This window comes from Rana temporaria, chromosome 2 (assembly GCF_905171775.1).
Source record: "Rana temporaria chromosome 2, aRanTem1.1, whole genome shotgun sequence".
In the NCBI taxonomy this organism is placed as follows: Eukaryota; Metazoa; Chordata; class Amphibia; order Anura; family Ranidae; genus Rana; species Rana temporaria.
In genome coordinates this window covers 270,874,270-270,889,374 of record NC_053490.1, presented here as the reverse complement: position 1 = coordinate 270,889,374, position 15,105 = coordinate 270,874,270, and the positions used below count along the sequence as shown (strand labels likewise).

At 42.2% G+C, this 15,105-nt stretch overlaps 2 protein-coding genes across 2 annotated transcripts in view; one reads left to right on the top strand and one right to left on the bottom strand.

The window, feature by feature from the left end:
• The window catches only part of LOC120926774 (CYFIP-related Rac1 interactor A-like), a 144,857-nt gene extending 141,584 nt beyond the window's left edge, over nt 1-3,273 (bottom strand). Inside the window, exon 1 of the mRNA XM_040336967.1 lies at nt 3,191-3,273. The gene's annotated coding sequence lies outside the window, so the exon portion shown is untranslated. The remainder of the gene's footprint in view (nt 1-3,190) is intronic.
• HPCAL4 (hippocalcin like 4) overlaps nt 2,705-15,105 on the top strand; it is a 53,987-nt gene continuing 41,586 nt past the window's right edge. The window contains exon 1 of the mRNA XM_040336968.1: nt 2,705-3,002. The gene's annotated coding sequence lies outside the window, so the exon portion shown is untranslated. The remainder of the gene's footprint in view (nt 3,003-15,105) is intronic.

The window sequence follows — 15,105 nt, the reverse complement described above, 5'->3', positions numbered from 1 at the left end:
TTGCAGCCGTAGATCACTGCTATTAGTCATCTATTGCTGGCTGAAATATTGCTACCTATTGCAAATCAGCTTAAAGTATAACTAAAGGCAACACTTCTTTTGGATAGAGTGGAGAGGGATTACAACGCTTGTCCATTTTTACTGCTGTCTGTGCCCCTGTTACGAAGATTCACCCTCTCTATTTGTTCTGTTTACCATTATGATTAAAATTGAAAGTGAAATAAAATCCCCAATTTTGGGTTGTTCTCAGAAAAGTAATAGAGGTGAAATCTTCCAATGGGGACACTAGTTCTGGTGACCTGGGTGTCCCCAATAAATTCTCTTAATTTGTAGGGATTTTCTTGCACTTCCTGTTTGGCGGTGGGACAGGAAGTGAAGGAATAGCTCCGCAGTGGGACACAGATGGCGTAAAAAATAAAAAATATGACAGAGGTTATAACCCTCCAAAAAGAAAAAAAATTGCCTATAGTCCTACTTTAATCTTGAATGTCTGTAGATGTCTTGCTGAGGCATGTTGCTGTAAATATGAATGAACAGCCTAGCTATAAAGCAGAGAGTGTAGAAGGTTTTTACAATTCCATCTTACTGTTCTGTTTCAAATGCCAATATATGCAATGACATACATCCTAGTCTATGTGGACTGTGGGGCCACTTGCTGAATTGGCACAATTCACAGGCAGCTTAAATCTTCAATGGGTCAAAGAAGTCGAATCTAACATAATCAAGCTAGTCAGCATATTGTTTTAAAATGAGAAACTATAACAAATAATTATTTTACTTCCATTTAGTTGAAAAGCGGCTAATGTACAGTCCAGTACAGCACTTGATACTCTAGAAACTTTTGTGTCTGCTTCCTCCACTACACTATTCTGATTACATCACAGTGATTACATCACAGAGCACAATGGTGAGGTGAAAGCTGTTATTTTATCATGAAAACAGCTTTTTGTCCCTTGGTCAGTCCTGCTTTGTGGCCTAACAAATAGGAAAAGCGGTCAAACAAGGGTTCTATTTTTTAAATAATTATTCTATACAGTTTATACCTATTAGAGGTGTAGCAGAGACTCCCAAGAGAGCCAATTGAAATTCCTCCTACCTGTACAGAGGCTGCTTGTCCTGTTATCACTCCTAGTAGCTCATCAACAACCACAGGCTGTGTTGCTATGACTATTTAGTAATTTTTATAGCATAAATATATGGAATGGTGCATTTTGGTTACAGTGTATTGTTTTGTTGCTTTTTTCATATCTGAATGAACTTGTTTGACTGGTTCATGGAGCTCGTGGAACAGGAATTGATGTTTGCAGGAAGTAGGGGAAGAGAAGAAAGGATGTGAACTCAGCCATATGCTGAAGACAAAGATACGTAGTTTTGGAGGAGTTGGAGAAGCGAGAAGAAGTCTGGAAAAGAACCTGGATAGAAGGAAGATGACTCCATAATAAAGAAGTAGTGAAAATAGGAACTTTACCTGGAGATGACACCAAATCTACAACAATTTTAGTTACTGTTTAGTGTATCTTTATTGTATGCAATGTCCATGCCTATTTTGTAAGGATAGATAGCTTGTGCATGTGTATATTATATGCTGACAGCAGACAGTATTATCTACTCAGGCAGATGCTGTTTTCTAAACTAAATACAAACAGTAAGTCTTTGCAAACCTTTTGTTTTTCTATACCAGAAATCTATTTACCTGAAAGTTCAATTGGGCTTTACATTATGGGAACTATTCTATTTCTCTGTATAATTTGTCTAAGCTATTTGCAATCTATAATGGGGTCTTTAAATTACTGTTGTTACTTTTTAAAGTGTGGAGTGACTTTTGTTTCTTTCATTTATTTGATCTTTCTTTCATTCTATCTCTTTTTTTCTTACTATATTTTGATCTTTCTTTCATTCATTCTTTCTCTTGATCTCTCTTCCATTCATTCTTTCTTTTGATCTTGATTCTTATCTATCTATCTATCTATCTATCTATCTATCTATCTATCTATCTATCTATCTATCTATCTATCTATCTATCTATCTTACTATCTTTATATTTTTCTGTTATCCTATTTGCACCCCACTATTTATAAAATTGAATCATTTTTAAAGACTTCAAAATAAAATAGGGAAAAAATGGCCTGGCATCTATAGTGTGAAAGCACTATATATGTCATACATGTTTTATATGTATCTTCTTATTTGACATCTTGCTTTCTTTGCTTGCTAAGCCAGAACTTTGGGTTTTCTGCCTTAGCAAGGTAATTCTATATGTAATACTGCATTAATGTAAGTCGTTGCTGTAGAGGCTTTTTTGTGTTTTCCACAAGGCTGAGCTCGAAATTTATGTTTTCCATAATTCTACATCCGGTGCAATATGACATCACTATACACAGCACGAAAACAGGCTGGATCCAGGAACATGGAATAAAAAAAAAATCACAAAAAAAAAAAAGGGTTATAGCTGAATGCTTGTGCAGCATACATAATTAGTAGTACCCTATGTAAAAAAAAATAAAGATATGTACCACATTTTCCTTCTACACTAGTAAACGTGCATAGTAGATACGCTTGTATGTACACAATAGATGTATCTGTATTTTTATAGGCATGTATATATCCGTTGCATCATTCCATCAGAGCCCTGCACAGTTATCTAATGGATACTGTTTCCATAGAAACAATTCAATGTGTGGAGCCTGCTACTTCTCATGCAGAAAGACACAATTGCATCCTAGCCACTAACACCAGTAGCCCCTATAAGGAAGAGCAAACTGTTGAGCCACAAAAGGCATCTTACCTGAATGATCGATTAGCCCACCAATGACAGAAGCTGCTCTCGACATAGGGTGTGTCTAAGAAACTGAGTGACTGGGAAACATCGTGATCTAGATTCTGCTTAGTGCCCCCCAAAACCATTGCATCGTGACCATCAGAGACAGCTCAGGCACAAGAACAGAGGACAGAAGCGAGAGCCTGCGACGTTGAAGAACTCAAGGCTAGCTTTCACTTGTCAGGTGAGTGCATATCCGCAGCTTCACCATCTTCTATGATAGAGGTTGTGCAGTGTGCCATATGGTTTTTCTGAGATGCTTTGGACAAGTGCGTCTGCATTTTTTTGGCGCTCCATAAATATATGATTACTATTCATAAAAAATGTAACTGGCTTATATTTTAGCATTTCATAAAATAATTAGCATGCTACCTTCTTCATGGTTGAGGGATGAAAACAGGATGTCTCATTACTGGCTGAGTATCAGTCATTCATTTTTCTTTATATCGAGAGACTATGGCACTGAAAAGAAGAGATAAATAGCATCAATGGTAATCCTACAGCTGTGTTACTGCGGTATATCAGTAAAACGTTTTATATATATATATATATATATATATATATATATATATATATATATGTGTGTGTGTGTGTATGTATATATATATATATATATATATATATATATATATATATATGTGTTATATATATATATATATATATATATATATATATATATATATATATATATATATATATATATATATATATATATATATTGGTCTTGGAAGGGCATGTGTGTCTAGTCAGATACAGGTAGATAATGTATATAGAATAATAAATAGTACTGACTTTGCTGAGAACACGGACTCAATGATATTTGCTGTGTATACACACAAATAGGAGACGGTGGCTCCTATCAAAGGACTGTGTGGGTTTTCAGTGTGAATACCAGTGAGGGGGGTGACAACGCTTTGCAGGGGAAAGTGAGGCATATAAACACCCTCAGAATGCACTCTGGGAGCTCTGTGTGTACCAGGCGAGGGTTGTCATGGAAACCTCCTCAGCACCAGCTCACACTTACACAGGACGGGAGATGGGGCTGATCCTGCGTTTCTGAGAGGGGGAGATGGAAGGAGAGAAAGAAAGAGAAAGGCAGTATGGTGGAAAAAAAAATCCCCCCCCAAAAAAAAACAATGCCAATAAATACAACAGTGGCATAAAAATACGTCACAGCATGCAAATGAAAGCAAGCATGATAATTCCTATATTAAGTACAATTAAAATGATAATCACATGTAAACAAATGCAAGGTTGTACACACCAAAACAAATGCAGTTGTCAACACACTAAAAATACAGACTGTGCTAAGGTAAACTGAGATAACTGTGAAGTGACGTGAGATAACTGTGAAGTGACGTGACTGGCCTCAGTTGATATACGGAGATTAAATGAATCCTCCTACGTACATTATACCTGTTTATCTGCAGTCTTCTCCTCTCTTCATCTGTTCAAAGTCCAGAATTCTTAAAGCTTGTCTGAGCTGTCAGAAAAAAGGGGGTGGAGAGCTGAGGTTACACTCTGCAGAGCTCCGAGGAAAATTCTGATAGCTGATTAAAGGGAAGGGGCAACCCCCCCCCCCCTTCCCACTGCAGATAGGAACAGAGCTGAGGCTGTCACCTTTTTTCTCTTGAAGTGATTCATGTTCATAGCAGAGGAACAAGGCAGCAGACGTAAATGAAACATTGTGCTCTTATTTGAGACAAGTACACACTATAGAGGGATGTGCTTTGTTCATATTCCATGTCAGAGGTTTATAACCTCATTAACATGTAAATTGATATGATCATTTACTTCCAAAAATGTCAACATTAATGTCCACATTCAATACTCTGGAAATCTGCTGGCAACTGCAGTAGTACAGCCCAATAATAGTTATAACAAGTAAAACAAGCACTGTCTGTTACCAGGATTTCTTTTAACACTGCACATTTGGCAGTTCACTAAATTAATATTTGGCAGGTCACTAATTTACATTGTAGTATGTGTTTTAGTGTAGTTATTCACTTGCAGGTCATTACAGAGGACAAATGGGGCACAGTCTTTACACCTGGAGGAAAAGAGATGTAACCTTCACATATGGAAAGGTTTCTTCACACTAAGAGCTGTGAAAATGTGGAATAGACTTCCCCAAGAACTAGTTTTGGCTAGCAAACTAGATTGTTTAAAAAAAAAAAGCTGGATGCATTCGTAAATGCACAAAATAGGATATTTTTTCCCCGCTGGAGCAAATTGAACCATGCGTCATAGGTTGTTGACTTTTTTTTTGTCTTCCCCTGGATCAACTGTGTGTATTGGGTTGTGTATATGGAGGTCTTCTCTTTATTTATTTTTTCAATTGGTTGAGCTAGATGTACGTGTGTATTTTTTTTAACCTAACTATGTAACTATGGGGTTCATTTACTAAAGCTGAAGAGTGCAAAATCAGACTCACCTCTGTATAGAAACCAAATCAGATTCCAGTTTTTTTTTTTTGCCAAACCTTAATTGAACAAGGTTAGAGGTTAGAAGCTGATTGGATTCTAAGTGGAAGTGAGTCTGATTTTGCACTCTCCAGCTTTAGTACATGAACCAATATGTGTCTGTCAATGATTAATTATGCCATATAATAATAAAAATTAAAAAAACACTGTGGGAATTATCTGTAATCAAGGCTGTATTTTTACTACTGGAGCCTATAGGCACACAAAATGTGTAAATAACCGTATATAAGATGACTGTACCTACTAATGATAGATAAAACATGAGGATTGCCAAATCTATCTTCCTGTTTTTTTAGTGAGTAAACGCAATAGAAGTCCACTGCAGTGTGTGAATGCAGAAAAAATAAAAGGAAAAAAAATCCTTTTTTTTTTTTTTTTTTTTTTTTTAAAGCTGAAGTTTAGGTATGGCTTTTTTGCATAGTTACATTGTTCCAGCTTGAATCAAGTAAGTATGCATATCTGACTGATCCCTGGAGAATCTGGAGATCACTGTGTAGGCACTGCTACTGCAGTGATGGCTGTTAGCTTCTGAGTTCAATGCCGACCAGCTGCCCTGCTGCATAGTGAACAGAGGGGGTTTCTCACTTGGCACAGTTGCCATTCAGAGAATACGTGTTATTTTCTAAATTAATGTAAAGCATTCTCTGATTGGACGAGGTGGAGAGGTGAGGCGGTGATGTCACAACCTCCACCAAGCTGGACCAATATAACTATGCAAAAAAAGCCATAACTAAACTTCAGCTTTAATGTTATTAAAATATGCAATATAGCACTGTATACTCATGACACATTGGTCTTAAATGCATGTACAATGCACAAAAATAGCACAGCCTAATACCCTGGCAATAGAAATTGGCACTAATACCTCATATAGTTGTAATTCTATGTGATAGCCCAGTGGTAGTAATTATATGCCAACATTACCATAGGAGCTGATAGCTAGTGATGGACGAACATCTGACGCAAGTTCGCGGCGGGCCCCATTGACTTTAATGGCAGGCGAACATTAAAAACCTGCAGGTCATATTTGCAGCCACAAAATACTTACTAGCTGTGCACAAATAGTCCCACAACATGGACGCTGACCTACCAAAAGTATTAAGTGAAAAACCGAATACAGAAGTAAGTTTCGGCCATTACAGGCCCCAAAAATTAGCCGACAGGCGTTCACCTGACAGCAAACAACTTTGTATTCTGTGGCTGGAGGTACATTAAGCTATTCACCGGATACAGAAGTAAGTGTCGGCCAGTACAGGCCCCAAAAACTAGCCCACATGCGTTCACCTGACAGCAAACAACTTTGTATTCTGTGGCTGGTGGTACATTAGGCATTCACCGGATACAGAAGTGCCGCCCGTTACAGGCCCCAAAAATTAGCCCACAGGCGTTCACCTGACAGCAAACAACTTTGTATTCTGTGGCTGGAGGTACATTAGGCATTCACAGGATAAATAAGTGCAGGCCCCAAAAATTAGGCATTCAACTGACATAAAAGGCCTTTTATGCCGCTGTATTTACTTAGGACAGGGACCATGAATTGTTATGGGTGTTGGCGGATATTTGTGGACTGTCATGACGAATTTGAATCAAACATGGTCTACTGGTCACATGTGTTGAATTCCTCCAAGATCCATGCCTCATTCATTTTTAGAAATGTAAGGTAGTCAACACTAGGCGAGTGCGCTTATCGGTCACGACCCCCCCTGCTGCGCTGAACGTCCTTTCAGGCAAGACACTGGACGAGGGGCAAGCCAACAGTTCCATTGCAAATTGTGCAAGCTCTGGTCAAGCCTGCCCATCCAGTAGTCCAGGGATTCATCACTTCTCAATGTGTCCACATCGGCCGTTAACCCAATGTAGTCGGACACCTGTCGGTTTAGGCGTTCCCTGATGCTGGATCCGGAGGACAGCTGTCGATGGGTTGGCTGGAAGAATGATCTCATATCATTAGTGACCAACACATCTTCAAACTGTCCTCTTTTTGTAGGCGCTGTTAGATTGGTACCCGCAACTGTTTCTCTGTGAGTGTAAATTCCTCTGCCAGCGAACGTAAAAGCAGAATGCAGCATTTCTCGAAGCAAGGCCTGGAAGTGCTGCATTCTGATAGCCCTCTGTGATGGTGGTAACATTTCCGCCATGTTTTGTTTGTACCGGGGTCTAAGTACGTTGCCACCCAGTACTGGTCCTTGCCCTTTATGCTTTTTATACAGGGGTCCCTCTTAAAACACTGGAGCATGAAGGCCCCCATTTGCACTAAAATGAAAGCGGTGTAGTGGCTTGGCTTCTGCTCATCATCCAGGATAATGTCATCCTCATTCTCCTCCCCCTAGCCACGGACAACACCAGAGATCCCAGAAAGGCTTAAAGCATGCTCTTCTTGCTTCTCCTCATCTGCCCCGGCACCATCCTCCTCTGACTCCTCTTCAGACTCCCGTTGTTGACTTGTCTCAGGTGGAGTAGCCTCCCCTGGGAATTCATCCAGCATTGCGACTTCCTCATCTTCCTGCTTCTGCTCCTCGACGGCTTGATCAATGACACGACGCAATGCACGCTCCAGGAAGAAGGCGTAAGGTACGATATCACTGATGGCGCCCTGGCTGCGACTGACCAGTTTGTTAATCTCATCAAATGGCCGCAGAAGTCTGCATGAGTCGCGCATGAGGAGCCACTGGCACGGTGAAAAAAAAAACAAGCTCCCCAGAACCTGTCCTGATGCAGAGTTCGTACAGATAGTCGTTAACTGCACGTTTCTGCTGGAACAGCCAATCAAGCATATACAATGTTGAGTTCCATCGCGTCGGGTAGTCACAAATATGACGTCTGACGGGCATGTTGTATCGCCGCTGAATGTCAGCAAGACGAGCCATGGCCGTGTAAGATCTTCTGAAATTGGGTATTTGGCAGTGAATCGCTGCATGACCAAGTTCAGGACGTGTGCCATGCATGGCAGGTGTGTAATTTTGCCCTGTTTCAGCGCCCTCAGCAGATTGGCACCGTTGTCGCACACCACTTTACCAACTGTCAAATTGAGCGGTGTTAGCCACTGATCTGCTAAACCATGTGTCTGTGGTCAGGTGTATCTTGGCACCGACACTGTGTGTCAGAGATACATTCACTTGCCGCTGAACATGGCCATATAGCTCTGGGATGCCCTTCTGTGAGAAATATTTCCTTCCTGGGACCTTCCACTGTGGTGTTCCAATGGCCACAAATTTTCGAAAGGCCTCCGAGTCCACCAGTTTATATGGCAGTAGTTGGCGGGCTGTCAGTTCCGAGAAGCCAGCGGTCAACCGTTGGGCAAGAGGGTTATCCAGCGTCATAATTTTTTTACGTTCGAACATTTGGGCCACGGAAGTCCGCCTTTTTGCAGAAAAACGTGAGGATGGCTTGATGGAAGGTGGAGTAAAGGACAATTGTGAGAGAAGGAGAAGAGGCTGGACGGTGAGAGCCTGGAGTGTGGCTTTGTGGGTTCTGATGGTGTTGCTCCCACTGGGCTCGGCGATGGGAGGCCAGGTGCCTTCTTATGGCGGTCGTCCCTAGAGAGTGTTGGGCTTACCGCGACTTATGCGTTGACTGCAAAGGCTGCAGGTGGCAACACTATTGTCAGCAGCGGACACATTAAAAAAAGCCCACACTGTGGAGCCATGGGCCGGCGTCCTGGGAACACCAGATGTGACCGTACATGGTTGATGGCTCGCTCCTGATACATTAGCAGTCTGGTTTGTCCCTCCTGTGCAATGTAAGTTCGGCCTGCTTCTCCTCCCTATCTGCTGGTCCATCTCTCCCTCTGAACTCCCTCCTCTTCCTCTCTTGTGGGCATCCACGTGACGTCTGTAGACACGTCATCATCGAAGTCACCTTCCCCACCACTAACATTAGAGATCTCGGAGTAGGCAGCAACAGCAGGGACCAACCTCCTTGTGCTGATCTGGGTACTGTCGTCAGACTGCTGAGTGGCGGCTGTTGCTACCTGCGCATCGGAAATGTCTTCTGATGGATTGGAAAATAATTCCTGTGACTCAAGCGGAGGGTGAATGGTGGTGTTGGTGGTGAACCACTCAACCAAGTCTGGTGCGTCCTTTGACGTAATCGAACGCACCTTGTGCCACTTCCCACTTTGGCTCCGGCCTGGTGCTTCTGCCCTACCCCTACCACCCCTGCGGAAGGGCCTGCCTCTTCCTCTGCCTGTCATTTTTTGAATGACCCTGTGACAAAAGTCTCTAGAGAAGCGCAGTATATGTGGAAGAAGGTATATAACACCCCGCTTCAATCTGTCATTTTGGGGTCCCACTGGTTTATTGCACCAGTTATAAAACTTTTTTTTCTGTAAATTTTGTCACTGTGTGTAGCAGTGGTAACGCAGCGAAAGAGGCAAAAATTCTGCAGTACCCAAATACACTATTATGAAAGTATATTTTTATATAACACCCCGCTTCAATCTGTCATTTTGGGGGGCCACTGGTTTATCTCACCAGTTATAAAAAATTAGTTTCAGTAAATTTTGTCACTGTGTGTAGCAGAGGTAACGCAGCAAAACAGAAAACGACCGACAGGCGAACCACCAGGCCATCTCTACTGAGAGCTAGCAAGGGCCTCTGGCCAGGCAAACTTTTTAGGCCTTCTACTATGGAGACTCATAAATTTACAAAGTTAGGACTGCAAATAATAGTGAGGTGCTGTGGATCGACGCATGTACGTGCACATGTGTGCCAACTAAACCCCTGTTTTTAATGCAAATTGTTAGACAGGAGAATTCGATTGGTTGCAGGCTGGCTGGTGAGTTGAGCTGGGAATTTTCTTTGGTTTTGTTTGACATACGTCGACCTCCCATGTGTGCCTTACTGTGAAGGCCAGTTATAGGTGGGGCAGTGGCCACTTGTTTGTAACCTTTCTAAGCATCCTGGATTGTTTTATATTGGTTTTCATTGTACTGGCGCAATATACATATATCAAGGTAAATATCATATATTAGGGCCCTCCTGTCAGCCCCAACATATTATATAAATTGATAAAACAGTTATCCCTTAATAAAAATGTCACTCTTACACATGCTGAAATGACAAAGTTGGGGGGAGAAGGATTAGTGTGCAGAGTATTGCAATTAGGCACTGGAAGCTTCTTGGATGCAGTAACACGGCTTTACTTTCATGGAGAAAGATATTACATGTCTTACAGCATGGAGAAACATGAACAGGAAGCAGGAATATGCAAGTACATGCACTGAGATAGACAATACATCCTGTTATATCATAGAAAACACAAACTATACACTATAATACCACAGCACCATCTGCTGCATAGATTGGTATAATGCATACAGTATTGTCAATTTATTAACAACTTTACATTACATGCTGTCATCCTTTTCCAACACCCCTTCTCAACAGCATGAACTTTGTCAAATTATATTCAGCTTCTTCTGGAAATAACTATTACATTCCTTAATTAAAGGATTGGTGAGTGCATCAGCAGTCATCTCCTCTGACGGACAATATTGAATGTTAATGATACCTTGCTCTTGATTGTCCCTCGGTAGGTGATACTTGACGTCAATGTGTTTGGTCCTAGGATTGACCCTTTATACATCCCCGGTTGTCTTCAAAAATGAGAATTGGTTTTGACATGTCTATCCCAATGTCCACAAAAAGTTGATAAATCCATATTGCTTCTTCTTGAAATGCGTGTGCTGCTGCAATGTACTCTGCTTAGGATAACATAGGTAACATGAAAGTACATGACATTAACAACATGATATCAAAGAAGAAGGAAACCACCAGATTCTAAAATCTGTGTTCACATTATGTAACAGGTTCAAATACAACCAACAAGATAATGTGCATATTGTAGAATATCACTCTTGGATAAAAATCGTACTAAAGGCATCTATATAGCTCGACGCATTTCAAGGAAAACCTACAATCTTCAGGAGCAGATGCAATAATCTATAAATATAACATAAAATTAATTGAGGAAACTGGTCAATAAAATGAAGGAGGAATTGAGAGAAGGGGGGGCTAAGGAGGGAAATGGAGCAGGAGTTGGTATAAATAATAAGGGTGATATCCATAGATCACGCATAGATAACTTACAGATGAGCTGTGAGTATATGTGACAGCGCAATAGGTTGAGATTAACTGGGAGAAGGTATCATCATTCCCAGGAGTTGAGGCGGTAAACCCCAAGGGCAAACGGTGGAAAGCCAGCATGGAAAGAAGATTTCTGGGGAGCGGTGACCCATATAACCCAAAGTGTAGCAATAGTGAAAATAATTAACTCAAAGGTAAATTGAAGGATGAGTGGTAAGAAGTAAGAAGATCACATAGTAATCCATAATTGTGTACTATTAACGACTAAGGTATTGTAAGAATGGGTGAACTTCTCGTAGACATTAAAATATAAGAATGTTAACAATGTGAAGTAATGATGCAATAGTAAAGAACAAACTAGCAATCCAGCCATCAAGCTAAATAGTGTAAGGAAACCAACCTGATTAAAACTATCAAAAAACATTACCTGGGTAAATCATGTGCTCCCATGTAGTTACTTGCTTTCGACTAGACCATCTTATGGTTCCTTCCCCATACTGGAAGATGAATTCACTTGTGGATTTGTGGTCTGTGTAGTCCCCAGCCCAATCAGCATTCACATATCTGACCAGTTTTGGATGTGATGTTGCTGGTAACCGTAACTTAATCTAAATTGTTCCTTTGAGGTATTGCATCACTCTTTTTACTGTGTTCCAGTCAGGGCCCATCCGCCCTATAGGCTCACTATGCAAGTCGCTTAGGGCCCCCGCAAAGCTGCATAGGGTAGGGTGACCAGACTTCACCGGTTTTAGGGGACAGTCCCCGGATTGAGGACACTGTCCCAAGAGGCTGGGGCAATTTCAAAGACAGTCAGTGCAGAATAAAAAATAATAATTCTGAATTACACACTCCCGCACTGCCGCTCCTACTAGCTTAGGGGGGTGCATTTTTTTCCATTACCTGTGCCCCTTTCTGATGATCATGTGCTGGTCGGGGGGGAGGGACTATTTCTTCAGTTTCAGGTGCATGCCCATTCAACTCCGCTGGCATGTTCTTCTGCCTTGGCTCAAGTCCCGGCCAGCCGCCTGCCTGTTTATCTCCTTGCCTTCCCTGGTGGAGTGAACTTCCTCCGCACCCCACCCAGTAGTAGCCGGGGGCCCGTAGAGTAAGACTTGACAGGCTGTGAGACAGATTGTGACGGGCAGAGAGTCGCTGATTGCCGCCATTACTAGTAAAAAAAAAATATGTCCCCAGATTTCATTTTAAAAATCTGGTCACCTTAGCGTAGGGCCCTACAAATTACTAGAGGCCTGCCTGGTGAGAAGTCATTTTCGGCCCCTCACCCCGATTCTCAACGCACTGGCTGCATGGGAGAAGAGGTAAGAAGTCAGCACCCCCCACTTCTCACTTTAATGTAAGATGTCATTTCCGACAGCAGAACACTCCCTCCTCAGCAGAACACTGTCAGCAGCGTTTTTGGCAGCCCCCCACTTCTCAACTTTAATGTGACATTTTGCTTAGGGTCCCAGGGAGATCAGGATCGGAACTGGTTCCAGTCACGCTGACAGGGAGCTGAAACTTTCCTGCATAGTATGCCCACAGCACTGCTGCAGCTATGTCTGGTCTTGTTACAGTAGCGACATATAGCAGCTTACCGATTGTTCTGCGATGTTATTGTTGGGGAGTTTTCTGCTTCATTGTTCTGGCACATGATTGTGAAGTAAAAGCAAAATTATAAATGTTTTTCTTTCTTTTTTTTTTTACAAATACATATCTGAAAAGTGTGGCATGCATTTGTATTCAGCCCCCCTGAGTCAAAACTTTGTAGAACCACCTTTCACTGCAATTACAGCTGCAAGTCTTTTTGGGGATGTCTCTACCAGCTTTGCACATCTAGAGAGTGACATTCTTGCCCATTCTTCTTTGCAAAATAGCTCAAGCTCTGTAAGATTGGATGGAGAGCATCTGTGAACAGCAATCTTTGCCACAGATTCTCAATTCGATTTAGGTCTGGACTTTGACTAGGCCATTCTAATGGGCCATATTTAATTTGACCAGAAACAGGTTTGGTGGTGCCGATGACATCTGGGAGAGCAGCGAAAGCCAAAGCCTTCTCAGTAGGTGGAAAAGAGCTGTATGGCATGGACTAGTTCTGTCTAAATTTTCAGAAGCACCTTTATATTTATGGACACCGGAGAGAGACAGAGTTCAAACAGAAAATTCCATGACACTGTGAACCTATCTTGTATGACAAAGTTTTTGAATTGGTATCCTGTTGCAAATATCAAAAGTTGTGTGGTCAGTGGAGATATGTTCAGTGGAGTCTTTCTCAGAACTACTGCTGGGAAGCCCCATAGAGTTAATATTGGTTTGAGGCACTTGTTGAAAAATATTCTGCCTAACCAAACCAATAATTGATTTTGCTTTCCTGGCAAGAAGACCAAACTTAACTGGCTGTGAGTTGTTCTCTGCCCAGCAAGATGCAAGAGGTAAGAGGAAACAACTTTTATAGCCGGATTTAGGTACAGTAACTCCGAATCCGCTCCGTCGTAACATTAATCGTATGATCAAACTGAGATACGCTTAAATGTTGCTAAGATACGACCTCCTACGCCGTCGTATCTTAGCTGCCTATTTACGCTGGCCGATAGGGGCGTGTACGCTGATTTACGCCTAGAGAATATGTAAATCAGCGAGATACGCCTATTCACGAACGTACGCATGGTCGTCGCAGTAAAGATACGCCGTTTACGTAAGGCGTTTTCAGGCGTAAAGATAAACTACCAAAAAGATGGCGCAACCAATGTTAAGTATGGACGTCGGCACCGCGTCAAATTTTTCACGTTTTACGTTGTTTGTGTAAGTCGTCCGTGAATGGGGCTGGGTGTAAGTTACGTTCACATCGAAACCAATGAATCTTTGCAGCGTAATTTGAAGCATGCGCACTGGGATACGTCCACGGACGGCGCATGCGCCGCTAGTAAAAAATGTCATTTAAGTGGGGTTACAATGAATTTACATACAACACGCCCACATCTTCCACATTTGAATTAGGCGGGCTTACGCCGGCCCAGTTACACTACGCTGCCGAAAGTTAGAGCGCAACTTCTTTGTGAATACAGGACCTGCTGCTCTAACTTACGGCGGCGTAGTGTATCTGAGATATGCTACGCCCGCACAAACTTAAGCCAGTCTTTCTGAATCTGGCTATTAGTGTCTCCTTAGTAGGCAATGTAGGCTACTACTGTCTTGTTGTCAAGCAACTTTACTCAGGCCCCCATGAAAAAGATCCTGAAAGGCTTGCAATGCTAGGAAAGGCTACCTTCAGGATGATTGGGAAGTCTGCATTCCACTGTGCTCCAATGGCCTTGCACCTGATTCTTCAGATTTTGGACTCCCCAGTCCCAGAGACTGGCATCTGACTTCGGAATCATCCTATCTCCTGGACTGAGAGGCATGCCCCAAAGAAGCTCAGTGGTGATTCCCAAAATTCCAGCTCTTGCTGAATTTGTATGTAGCGCCCTGCTCCTGTTGAACAGGCGCTGCTTAAAATTTAGTAGGGGTCTGAGCTGTTATTTGGCTCAGACCAAAGTGATTGGGGGCAATTTGGCATCTGTTCCAGCCGTGGCTGTGCTGAGAGTGTCCACCATTGCTCGCCTGGGGGTGTCATTACCAACCCAGGCCAAGGGTGGCAGCAGCAAGGTCGGTGTATTGAGTGTCCCCCTCAGCAGCGAATCAGTGGGAGTGGTCGCCACGCTGTGCATGCTGGGGAGAGGCA